General features: G+C 45.5%; 1 long non-coding RNA gene across 1 annotated transcript; it reads left to right on the top strand.

The window, feature by feature from the left end:
- The first annotated feature begins 2,330 nt into the window (after positions 1 to 2,330).
- Positions 2,331 to 6,647, top strand: LOC104691330. Its single transcript, XR_752139.4, has 3 exons — positions 2,331 to 2,989; positions 4,646 to 4,817; positions 6,139 to 6,647. It is a non-coding gene; the product is annotated as an uncharacterized LOC104691330 (long non-coding RNA).
- Positions 6,648 to 11,972: the final 5,325 nt, after the last annotated feature.

Below are 11,972 nucleotides of genomic sequence, written 5' to 3'. Positions count from 1 at the left end.
CCAAGCAGGTATCATAATATCCTGGGGGAGCCCACTGGGGACCGCACACCTCCCTCCGCCCCACCTCCAACTCGCACCACTTTGCACCGACCCCAACTCATGCCGCCCTGTGTCGCGCCACTTTGCGCCGGTCCCGCTTCACGCTACTTTGCGAGACAGAGAACACAGTGGAGATAAGGGGTATAAGATACAAGTTGGGATACAAGTTAGGGTACAGGTGCACCAGCCCTCCCTCCACCTCCTAACCTTAAACAGCACCCCTAACAACACTCTTTTCCTGGCAGGAGCAGCACAACACAGCAACCCTAACACCTAACACCTGGACCATGCCGGAACACTCAGAGGGAAACAAGACCCACTGCAAAAAGATAGGGATGAGATCTGTGGACTAGAGAGCAACAGGTAGAGATTGGAGCGGAGCAGTTTTTTTAGGGGGTTTTAGGGTTTTTTACTTTTTTTTCAGGACTTTTTAAGGATATTTCAGGGGTTTTTAGGCCTTTCTTGAATTTTTTAGGGTATTTTTAGGACTTTTTCAGGGCATTTTTTGATTCTTTAGCATACTTTTAGGGCTTTTTTACTACTATTCAGAATTTTTCTAGGGCCTTTTTAGGGCTTCTTCAGGACTATTTAGAATTTTTGGGGGGCTCTTTTGGGTATCTTTAAGGCTTTTTTAGGACTATTTAAAATTAGGACTTTTCTAGGACTATTTAAGGTATATTTAGGAGATTTTTAGGTTTTCTTTAGGGCTTTTTCAAGACTAGAGTACTTTTAGAGTTTTTTAGGGAATTTTTAGGGTGTCTTCAGGCCTTCTTTGGGATTTTTATGGTATTTTTAGGGCTTTAAAATGAATAGTTAGGATTTCTTAGAGTACTTTTAAGGTTTTTCTCAGGATTTTAAGGGTATTTTTAGGGATTTTTTGGGACTAGGGTTTTTAACAGAATTTTTAGGGTATTTCAGGGAATCTTTAGGGCTTTTTAAGATATTTTCATGGCTTTTTAAGGAGTTGTGGGTATTTTTAGGGTTCTTTAGGGTGTCTTTAGGCCTCTTTCAGGGTATTTTTAGGCCTTTTTAGGGTTAGGGTATTTTTAAGGTGTTTTTAGGATTTTTAAGCAATATTCTGGGGGGGTTTTAGGGCCTTTTCAGGTTTTTTGGGGTTTTTAAGGGATTTTTAGGGCATTTTTAGGGTTTTTCAGGAGTTTTCAGGTTAGGGTTTGCTTGCGTTAGGGTTAGGCATTAGGGTAGGGTTAGGGTTGCGGGTTAGGGTTAGGAAGGATTTCTCCCAGACCAAAGCTGCCAGCAACTAGGACTCTGGCTGCCCTTGGAGTGTCGGACGCCACGCGGGGACAGGGGAGGAATGAGGCAGAGCAGACCCTGAGCGGTAGACAAGGCACCATCCTCGGACACACTGCCCCTTTGCTGTGGGACAATTGCCAGCCTGCAAGACAGGAGCTGGGGAGGGACTTCAATCATTTGGGGGACTGCCCTCCCTTTATTTTTCTAGAAGATGCCCCTTTTGGAGGGGGGATGCACGCATGTAAATAGCATTATTAAAGCCACATACTGCTGTCTGCGCTGGTTTGATTATTTTTTGCCTTCTTTGCGGTCGAGTAAAAAGGGAAGGAATTGGAGTATGCGAAGTAGTGATGTCATTTCGGGTATCCCATTGTCACTCGGAGAGTGAAAATGCAGTGGAGGAGAAGGAGAGTAGGGTTTTAGAGGGATTAGGTGGTGTCCTCCCAAAAAAAGGAAGGTTACAGCCCAAAAATGCTTGGAAGTTCAGAGGGTGTGTTTGTGCAGCAAATATTATAACTATAGCTTTTCTCGTCTTTATATATATAAAAAATTGCTATTTTTTTATTAAAATTTATTTCAAAATACAACCCCATATCTACTGTATTATATGCAGGATCTTGGAGGATAAGAAATTCTTAATATGAACATACAGGGTTTAAAAATGGAAATACAACTTTTGTGTATATAAATTGAACAATAAAGGGCTTGGAAATGGAAGAAAAGATGGTATTTATGGAGGCAATAGAAATAGCTTAGTGTATTTAGAGTTTTTTTCTCTCTCAGTTTAACACAGCCTGAGATTGTGGCTGGTATTTAAATAGCTGCTGCCACCTGATGATAAGAACGACGTACTGCAGCCACTCGGTGAGGCTATGCCACACTCAAACCCACGGCTTTGGCACGGGTGACGCCATCCTTGCCAAGATGGGGGTTGGTCACGCATGCGCTTTGGGGAAGGACAAAATGGCCCATGGGCAGGAGCTGTCTCCTCACAAAGGCGTCGTCCCCCCCTGCCTGAGCCCGACCCAACCCCGACTCCGCGCTTGCAGCACGATCCCGCGCGGCGCTTTGCCGTGTGGGGACGCGGATGGTCCGAGAGCAGAGTCGGCGCCGGAGTCGGGGTTGGGTTCAGGCAACAGAACAAACGCTTTTCTGAGGAGCGGGACCCTTTTGCCGTACCACACAAAAGACGGCAGCTCAGCGCGCTGATTTTGTTCTTCTAAAGATGGTGGCATCATGCACATGCACCTTTGGGTGTAAGGACCAAATAGGGTGCTCAGAAGGACTCCACTTCTCAGAAAGGCGTTTTTTCGGTGGCCTGAAGCCGACGCCTATTTCGACGCTGACCCGGCGCTTTCAGCGCGATTTTCCGTGGCGTTTCCCGGTGTAGGGACACAAGCGGCAGGGTCAGCAGCGCCCGGCAGGAGCTGCGCGTGCGGCGGCAGGCAGCGCCGGGGACGTCTCTGTTCTGGTCGTGCCACGCCGCGCCTGACGAGGACCCCGCGACACTGCGCGGTGCCAGACCGGGCTCCTGGGCACACCCCACCCCCGGCCCGGGGAAGTCCATCAAGACTCAGAATGGTCAGACAATAATAGTTACTAGAGCTGCCTTTGCCATCCCCCTGCTCCCCATAAGGGCAGTAGCTGTGCAGAGACGGCAGTACACAGCAAGGATGCAGCTCCTCTTTCCCAGGAGGTGAGAGCTGGGGCGGGCCGGAGCTAGAGGCAGGGTTTCCCGGACAGGGGGAGCAGGGAGAATTTCAGTTCCTAGCAGCTCTGTGAGTGCTGCATGTACTCCGTGCTGAGCAGGTGGGAGATGTGGGTCGTAATCACGTTCCCAGGAACTGCTGAAATGACAAGTCGCAGCAGCCTCATGTGTCTGTGTCTAGAACCAGCTCTAATGCTGGCAGCCACGTGTGAGCTGGGAAATGAACATCGAGAGTCTGGGAACAAGTCCCAGAAATTGGTTAAAATGGGATGGACTTTTGCCAAGCATCTGAAAGTTGCTTTTGGTTTTGCTTTAGGAATTCAAAACTGAAGTGATTCTCAAGGTGTTGGCATTTCTTTTAGTGTAGTTTTGTTGAGGTGCTGGCTCAGTACCTTTCTTGCAGCTGCTGTTGGCTGAACAGATTGGCACCTGATTTACTTGTAAGATCCTGGTTTGTTCACTGCTTCTCACAGCTTCTACAGTAGCTGGAATCCCAGTGGTGCAGTGATGCACTGGAATTTCTGAGTTAATGTTGTCTTGTGATTCAAAGGAATCTACTCCACAGCAAGGTACTGTAAAGTAAAGCACACCTTTAGTGGCCCGGCTGGGAGCACACAGAGGTTAACACTTCCATGTGTGTGTCCACCGTGGTCATCTTGCAGAGGTTTTTTGTATGCTTGCAAGTTCATCATTCACCCTTGTTTTGGTCATTTATCTAAAGTTACAGCCCTAAGGGGCTTACATGACTTGCGGTTTCCTTAGCTTAGGGTTACAAACACAGCACATTATTCTTAATACATTTACCACATCTATTCACGCTATTCTTAATACATTTACCACATCTATTTTGCTAATACACACTTAATTCTACTATTACACACTTTGTTGCTATATTAGTTACACTTCATTTATAACTGTGTTTTGATTATATTCCTATTCTCTTATTACATTTTTCTACCCTTTTGTGGCAGTTCTTCTATTTGTCATTAAAATGGCAGTTAGCACACATCTTCCTCCTTATTGCTTAGCCTGTTAGGGTTAGGCCCTTGTTTTGCAGACAAGTGGTTAGCCAAACCCATTAGCTCACATTCCATTCCCTTATCATCCTAGTCCACTCGGGTGGTTTTTTTTTTTTCCAAGAGCAGTTAGCATTAGGCATAGCATCTCCTATTCCATTGTCATCGTAGCCCCTTCCAGGGCTAGGCTTCTTGTCTTGCAAAAGCAGTTGCGGTCAAGCATAGCAGCCAACACCCAACTTTTATTAATCTATACTTTATACTAAAGTGCTTATGTTAAAGGAGTTCTGTGTATCACTTGCCAGATGATTTTTACGATGTTAAATTCCAGTGAATCTGTATCAAAAACCAGAAGCCCTGAAGCACAAGAAGCTGTGCTGCAGGACCTGATGGCCTTGGTGTGCCCCTGGCTGTACCTGTTCAGGTGTTCCCCTGCTGTGCTGTCGGTGCTGCCTGTCAGAGCAGTGGAGATGGGCAGATCCAAAGAGCTGGAGTTAAACCCCACGGAGGCATTTCAGAGCAGGCAGGTGGGACCAAGGCAGAGCTGCTCAGGGATGGCAGGTAGAAACTGAAGTCCTCACAGGGAAAGCTGTCTAATCATCTCAATCCTCTGTGTTTCCTATGATAGAACCTATCCTTGGTCATTCCTGCGGTTTTCAGGGAGTAAAAATGCCCTCGGGGATTTGCTACTGGGACCAGCGATCCATTTTCTGAGAGGAGTCCTTGAAACAGACCTGTAAGAAATGAGGACACTGCAGCTGGAACAGTGGGAATGGACAGTCCATGGTGAATGTTGTCCGGTGAGTCTCTTGATATCTCTGATCTAATGCTGTGCTGTCACCAAGTGACCTCATTCTGATTTAAACTGTCCCAGTGTGCTGAAAGTACACATTGAAGTACAAAATGCCTGGGGGAAAGCTTCACGCTCCCAAGGGATTGGTTTGGGGATGCACAGCTTCTGAACTGCACAAATAATTCAGATTGCCACAGAAACCTGCTGGGCCAGGAATATCAGGAAAGCGGCATCTTCACTGGCAGCTCAGTAGTTATTTTCCTTGGAGCTATCAAGATCAGAACAAAATGGTGTTCATGCTCCACTTGCAAACCACAGAGCAGGATAAGTGGCATAACTGTGTACTTTTTTCCTGCTCTCTGCACTCTCTCAAGGATGTCCTGAAGTGCTCTGGCTCCTGGCAATATAATCTGTGTGTAACAGCTTCCCGTGCCTGTCTGTGCAGCTGGGTCAGTCAGTGGGTGTCCCATAGAATCCCTGAGGCTGGAAAAGCCCTTTGAGACCATCAGGTCCCTAGCACTGCCAGGGCCACCCCTTACCCATGTCCCCAAGTGCCACATCAAGAACCACCCACTGACACAAATTGGGATGAGGGCTGCAGGCACTGACAGCACCACTGCTCACTGGCAGAGGGGCTGGGGGTTCCCAGAGGGGCTCCAAAACCCCTGGCCTTCCCAGTCAGGATGGCTGGTGTGGAGAACGCAGGGTGCAGGGGGGAGCACCCCAAAGCCAGACTTGGGATCATTTTCCTGCAGTTCAAGGAACCCGTGCTCAAAGCACCTTTAACTCCACTGTGCTTGGCAGCTTTTTGTAGGTGTAGATTTTTATGCACTTGGAAACAGATTTTGGGATCTGCCAGTGAATTCAGTGAATTGTCCCAGCCAGAGGCTTTTTTGCTGACCTAAAAGTAGCTTTTGAACCCCAGAGCCACGGGGTTTGTAGTATTTTACAACAGCAGAGCGAGACCCAATGGATTATCCTTTCAGTGACGCAGCTGCCCACGAGGGCCGGGTCAGCTGGGACAGTCCTCGCTGTCATGCGTTTTCCTCCCTCAGAGAAGGAGAAACCGCTTGGCTTTACTCTGCAGGGTTCACCGAGGCTGTGAATTGTAATCCAGAGCATCTTCAGGCTCCCGGTGCTTTGGGCTGTGGTCTTTGGTGTGCAGAACACACCCTGATCCGTCTAACTCGGGTTTGGATGCACATTTCCAGAGTTACACGGACTGGGAAGAGGCCAAGAGGGTGATGGGAAGGGCTTTCTCTCAGGCCTGAACACCCTCAAGGCAGGGATGATTTAAAAATGTTTGTTGTCTTTTATTTCCCGGCCAGGGCTAAGTTGGTGTTCCCTGAATTGGTTGTGGAGTTAGGGCATCCAAAGGATCATGGCAAGCGTGGCACTGACAAAGTCAGGATGAAATGGTTCTCAAGAAACTCAACCTTCTGAAACATTTGTCAAGATAAAGTCATACAGGAATGACCTTGGCAGAAAAGGCCCCGTGAAGAAAGGCAGCAGAACAGCATTGAACAGAAACACTAAGGAATTGCTGCTGGCTCCCGGTGTCCTGGTTTTTTCAGGCAGGTTTTCTACTGAACTGAAAGGCAGTGTTCTTGCCTCTGCAAGGCACCTGCATCCTACCAGAAGGAGAAAGTGTGGAGCAGCAAGTGGGAGGAAGGACCAGTTTTAGACCTGCCCTTGGATTCCAGTTCCTCGTGGAGGGTCTGTGCTGCCTGAAGTACCAACGAAGTAAATCCTGGAGTACCTGTTTGTTCACCTGTTGAGCTTGGAAGACACATACTGGACATGAAATTCCAGGGAAGCTGCACTTGCAGTAGTGGCTGGAGCAGAAGCGTGGAAGCTGTTTGCTATGTGTTTTTCCCACCCTTACCTCGTTTCCTGGGCCCCAGGTAATCACACGTCACCTTTGCTTTTTCCGAGGTCTTTGCTGAAGTGCTTCTAAATGTGGCAGTGATGTTTTCCATAGCTGGAATTTACTTCTGTTTTGAGAAGCGTGTCTCATTGTGCAGTCTGGGATTTAACAGTTCCCATGAGAGGATAATTGCACTGGAAGAAGGCAAATGAAGCCAAGAGCCTGGACTAGGATGCCACAGGTCCCTGCCGAGCACAGGTTACAAAAATACCAACCCCCCAGGTTACAAAAATACTAAACTGAAAGCCCATGTCACAAAATACCACCCTCCCCCTGCCTACAGAAATACCAAAAAAACAGCCTACCAAAAAAAAAAAAATCAGATTCCAAGATACCAGAATAACCTAGTTCCAAAATAATAGAAAACCAAGTTAAAAAATACCAGAAAACCAGGTTTCAAAATCCCAGTTTCAAAATACCAAATACCAGAAAACCAAGTTCGAAAACACAAAAGTACCCTAGTTTCAATATTCAAAGTTCAGAAATACCAAAGTAACTCATTTTCAAAATAGTAGAATACCAAATCCCAAATTACCGAAGTAGTCCAGTTTTATAATACCAGAAAACCAAGTTTCAAAATAGCAAAGTAACCTAGTTTCAAAATACCAGAATACCAGGTTCCAAAATACCAAAATAATTCCATTTCAAAATATCAGAATATGTTCCAAAAATATCAAAATGGCCCAATTTCAAGTATCAGCTTCCAAAATACCAATTTTCAGCTGTCTTAGACGTGCAAGATTCCCAAACCCAAAAGAGTGCATTACTGTCAAAATGGGATCTGTGCTACCAAAATGGATATTTTCTCTTCCAAAAAAGCTTTCCCCCCATGACCATCAATACTTTTATTTATTTTGATCATTTAGCCAGATGTAATAAGAATTTTACTTTAAAAGTGAACAATTGTAGTACTTTTCTGCTTAGTTAGTGTCTGTGAGAACCAGCATTTGGGCAGGAGAGCTGCAGTCGGGAGCAAAGGATGGAGTAATCTGCTCGCTGGATGGACAGGGAAAGACTGAGGAGCAGGCAAAGGCAGTATTTATAAACTATATCGATATTCACTGAAATTCAGGGTAGACCAGAGATGGGGATGAAATTGTTGAGTTTCACGTACATGTCTTGAATTGGGGTCGATACAGAGTTAGATTGTTGTGCTGTCTTTGCCTCTTTATTTACTAGTTGTTCTTTTACTGAGCTTGAGACTTTATTCCCAACAATAGATGTGAAACAAATCCATCTTTCCCCTTTTGGACATTTACTTCCCAACCTGCTCCCACTCAGGCCCTTCCCAGCTTCGAGGGAAATTCACTCCCTCTTCAAGCCCCAAAATCATGGAAAAGTTCCTTTGTATCCTTCTCTCCACAGCCCCTACGTGGATTAATCAACTTTTCCGAGCTGATTAATGGTTTGACAGAAGAACTGCCTGGAGAGCAGCTGAATTCCCACAGCAAAATTCCTGACTGAGGGAAACACCTTGGTTCCTCCCCTTCCTGTAAAGCCTGGGAAATCTGGGAAAATCACAGCTCCAAAGGAGCTGCTCCCTCGCCCCCGGATTCAAAGAGAAATGGAGAAACACTCGAGGAAGTTTGAGATAAAACCACTGCAGAAAAATTGAAATGAGCCCTTCGGCCCTTTTTTTGTGCGGTATTTAGGATAAAGGGAAAGAAGGGCTGGGTAATCCCTGGGATTAGGGAACAGCATGGCTGAGGTCCCAGATTTCGAGGCCAGGTAATGGCTGGAACAAAACATTAATATGGACTTTGTCTTTAAAAGCAAAAGCTTTGAAAATTAGGAACAGAACAGAAACTCTCATTAATTCAGGACTGTACAGAGCCTAAAGCCTCCTTAGGTTTTCAGCTCAAAGCAACTTCTTTTCATGGGCATAAACAGATCTTTTCTGGCTTTTTAAAGCTGTTTCCTCTACTAAAATCCATTCAGCTGTCAATCCATCCTCCCTCAGAAGGTGTCAGTGCAATCTACCTTAAATTTAAAAAAAAGCCCAGGGAAGAAGATCTTATCTCCCAGATGGAGAATGGGACAGGAGGAATAATAAAAGTGAAAGTGATTCACCAGGACTGGTGATGAAAAAATCCGTGATGGAATCAAGATTAGGATCTTAATCTGCTCCCTTCTTTCCACCTTGCCCCAGATCTGGGGCAGCTCTTGCTGGGCTGGATCCAGGATCACTGAAAGCAAAGTGCCAAAGGCTTCCAGGAACTTCAAACTCAGCAAAAATCCCCCCAGCTCTGCCTGAAATAGGAATATTGGGTTTAAAATGGGCCTTTTGTTGCAGGGCTGGAATTAGGGAGTCACCTAGCAGGGACTGAAAACACATCTGAGGATCAGCAGAGGAAAAAGCAGCTTTTTCCTGCTGTCTGCAGGTCAGAGCTCTTTAAATTGGGGCTGTTAAATGTCCCTGGCCACAGGAGATTGGGGAAGCAGAGGTGAAGGGAAAAAATCCTCTTTATTCCCTGATTGATCCCTGAGCTTGGGCTGCTCCAAAATGCAGCCCAGAAAAAGAAGAAGCAGAGAGAGGGAATTTGTGCCTGCAGGGAGGGGCCTAAAGCCTCCTTAGGTTTTCAGCTCAAAGCAACTTTCTTTTCATGGGATAAACAGATTTTGAACTGCCTTTTTCACCTTCCTTCCTTTGTTCATTTTTACCTTTCTACCTTTGTTTGTTTCTGTAGCAGCTTGGAAAAAAACAAACAGAGACCACTGTTTCTTCAGGCAGGATCTGCCTTTATTACACAAGCCCAGGCTTTCTGTGTTTCTATTTTGGGAAAGTTTTAAGAGAGTTTTGGGAATGGGCACAGGGAAAGACAAAACAGATCCATGCCCACACACTTGTCAGGGCAGACTTTCTGCCCCTTCTGGGCCACTGACTCAAACATGAAACCCCCCGGCTTTCTGGGAGGTGAAGGAAGAACAGTCACACCTGGTGCTTCTACCTGTAGTCATTTGCCTGCTCTGCATCTTTCCCAAGAGAGCAGAAGGCGCTTAGCAAAGTGAAGATCAATGGAACAAGTTGCTCTCCCACTCAGGGCTCTCGTTAAGGCTGGAATGGCTGCTGCCAGCCTCTGCACTTTCTGCCTCTCCAACTTCCTCCCTTTGTTCATTTCTACCTTTTTAACTTTCTACCTTTGTTTGGTTCTGACTCTCTACCTTTCTATTTTTCTACCTTTGTTGCTTTCTACCTTTCTCAATTTCTGACTTGACATGTTTGTTTGTTTCTACCATTTGAACTTTCTATCTTTCCATCTTTCTTCATTTCTAACTTTCTACATTTCTACCTTTGTTCATTTCTACGTTTCTACCTTTCTACATTTGTTCATTTCTACCATTCTGACCTTCTGCCTTTCTACCTTTTTCGTTTCTACTTTTATGACTTTGTACCACTTTTCTAAGTTTTCTCTCTCTTTACCTTTGTTCATTTTTACCTTTGGTAGTTTCTAACTTTCTACATCTCTGACTTTGTTTCTACTTTTCTGACTTTCTACATTTCTAACTCTCTACTTTTGCTTGTTTATACCTTTCTACATTCCTACCATTTTTGTTGCTACCTTTCTAACTTTCTACCTTTATTTGTTTCTAACTTTCTGCCTTTGTTTGTAACTTTGAAACTTTATACCTTTGTTTTTCTCCCCATTTTTACCTTTCTAACTTTGTTTGTTTCTAACACTCTACACTTCTAACTTTGTGCCTTTCTAAATTTGTTTTTTACTTTCTAACTTTTACCTTTCTAACTTTGTTTCTAACCTTCTTGTTAGAGAAGTTCCCTCAGGCCCAGAGGGAAGCCAAAGCATTAGGTGTGAATTAAAACCTTTGGACAAGCTGACATCCATGAAGCCACACCAAAATGAAATAGAAATACAGATTTTTAACTTTTAGTAGAAATAGATGCTAAGGGCCTTAAACATGAAAAAGCTGTAGCAGAGATCTTAAACACAGCTCTCGCTGCAGCCGTGTTACCTTTTCACAGAATTCTTTACTTTAGACAAAATCTAGATAGAATTACACTGTTCACATTTTTTAGATGGAGTGTTCACATAAACAGTAAGAGCTGATAGAAACTGTATGTGCAAATCTGTGTAATACAGATGTAACACTTGTGTGAGGCTTACGACTGTTAGAATTAGACCAGGATGGGTTAAGAAAAAGAAAACTAGAATGGTGTGTTAATCTTACTGGTCAATTAACAAATAGAATCCACACTTGTGTAAGAAAAAATACAGTGTATGGAGCATATAGAAGAAGCCGGTTTTGCCTGCTGCTGCTGCTGCTTGGCTTATCATGTAACCCCATTCGAACTCTGCCTTCAAGACAGCTGTGAGACTGTGAAATAAAGAACTCAGCAGAACAGCAGCCTCCTCTGCTCTTTCACCCTGGTCCAAGAAGGAAGGGTACCCTGTCAAAGGCTCAACACTTGCCTTTCTGAGTTTGTTTCTAAATTTCTACCTTTCTAATTTTGTTTCTAATTTTTTTTTTTTTTCTAACTTTGTTTGTTTTTAACTTTCGACCTTTGGAAATTTGTTTGTTTGTTGTATTTTACCTCTTTGTTTGTTTCTAAATTTCTGCTGTTGTAACTTTGTTTCTAACTTTCTACTTTTTACATTTCATTCGTTTTTAACTTTTTACCATTCCTCCCAGCGAGGGATGTGTGCAGAATACTAAAACCTGTTAAGTTCTTCACTTTTACATCTATAGGCAAGTGCTACAGATTTAGATGTAAATTCATTTTGAAATGAGCCAGCCCTCTCTCTCTACTCTGTCGCATACAGGAATATAAGAAGCTGGGAATAGAGATCAGCAAGTTTTGCGAATAACGAGCCGGCGTTTTTCTGTAGGAAGGAAAGAAGCAAGTGCCTGGCCCCAGGAGCCGAGACGCTCGGGCTGCAGGAGCTGCAGAGCGCCCAGAGCCGGCTTTTGCCTCTGCTCTGTCCCTGCCCCCGGGCTGAGCTGGGCGGCGCTGCTGCCGCCTGGTGGCGAGAGCGCGGCACTGCCGCCCCCGACACGGCGCCCCGGCGCTGCTGCCGCCCGGTGCCGGCTGAGCCGAGAGGGCGGCGGCCTCGGTGGCTGCCGAGCGTGGCAAGGGCAAGGAGCGGGAGCGAGCGGGGCTGGGTCTGTCAGCGGAGGGGAGGGGCGAAGGGGTTCGGAGCGCCGAGGGACACGGCCGTGCATGAGTGGGGCCCCATGAGTGAAAGGAGTGGGCGCCGTGCGGGGCGGCGACCGCGAGAA

The sequence above is a fragment of the Corvus cornix genome, chromosome 4A, assembly GCF_000738735.6.
Source record: "Corvus cornix cornix isolate S_Up_H32 chromosome 4A, ASM73873v5, whole genome shotgun sequence".
Taxonomy (NCBI): Eukaryota; Metazoa; Chordata; class Aves; order Passeriformes; family Corvidae; genus Corvus; species Corvus cornix.
This window is presented reverse-complemented; position numbering and strand designations above follow the sequence as displayed.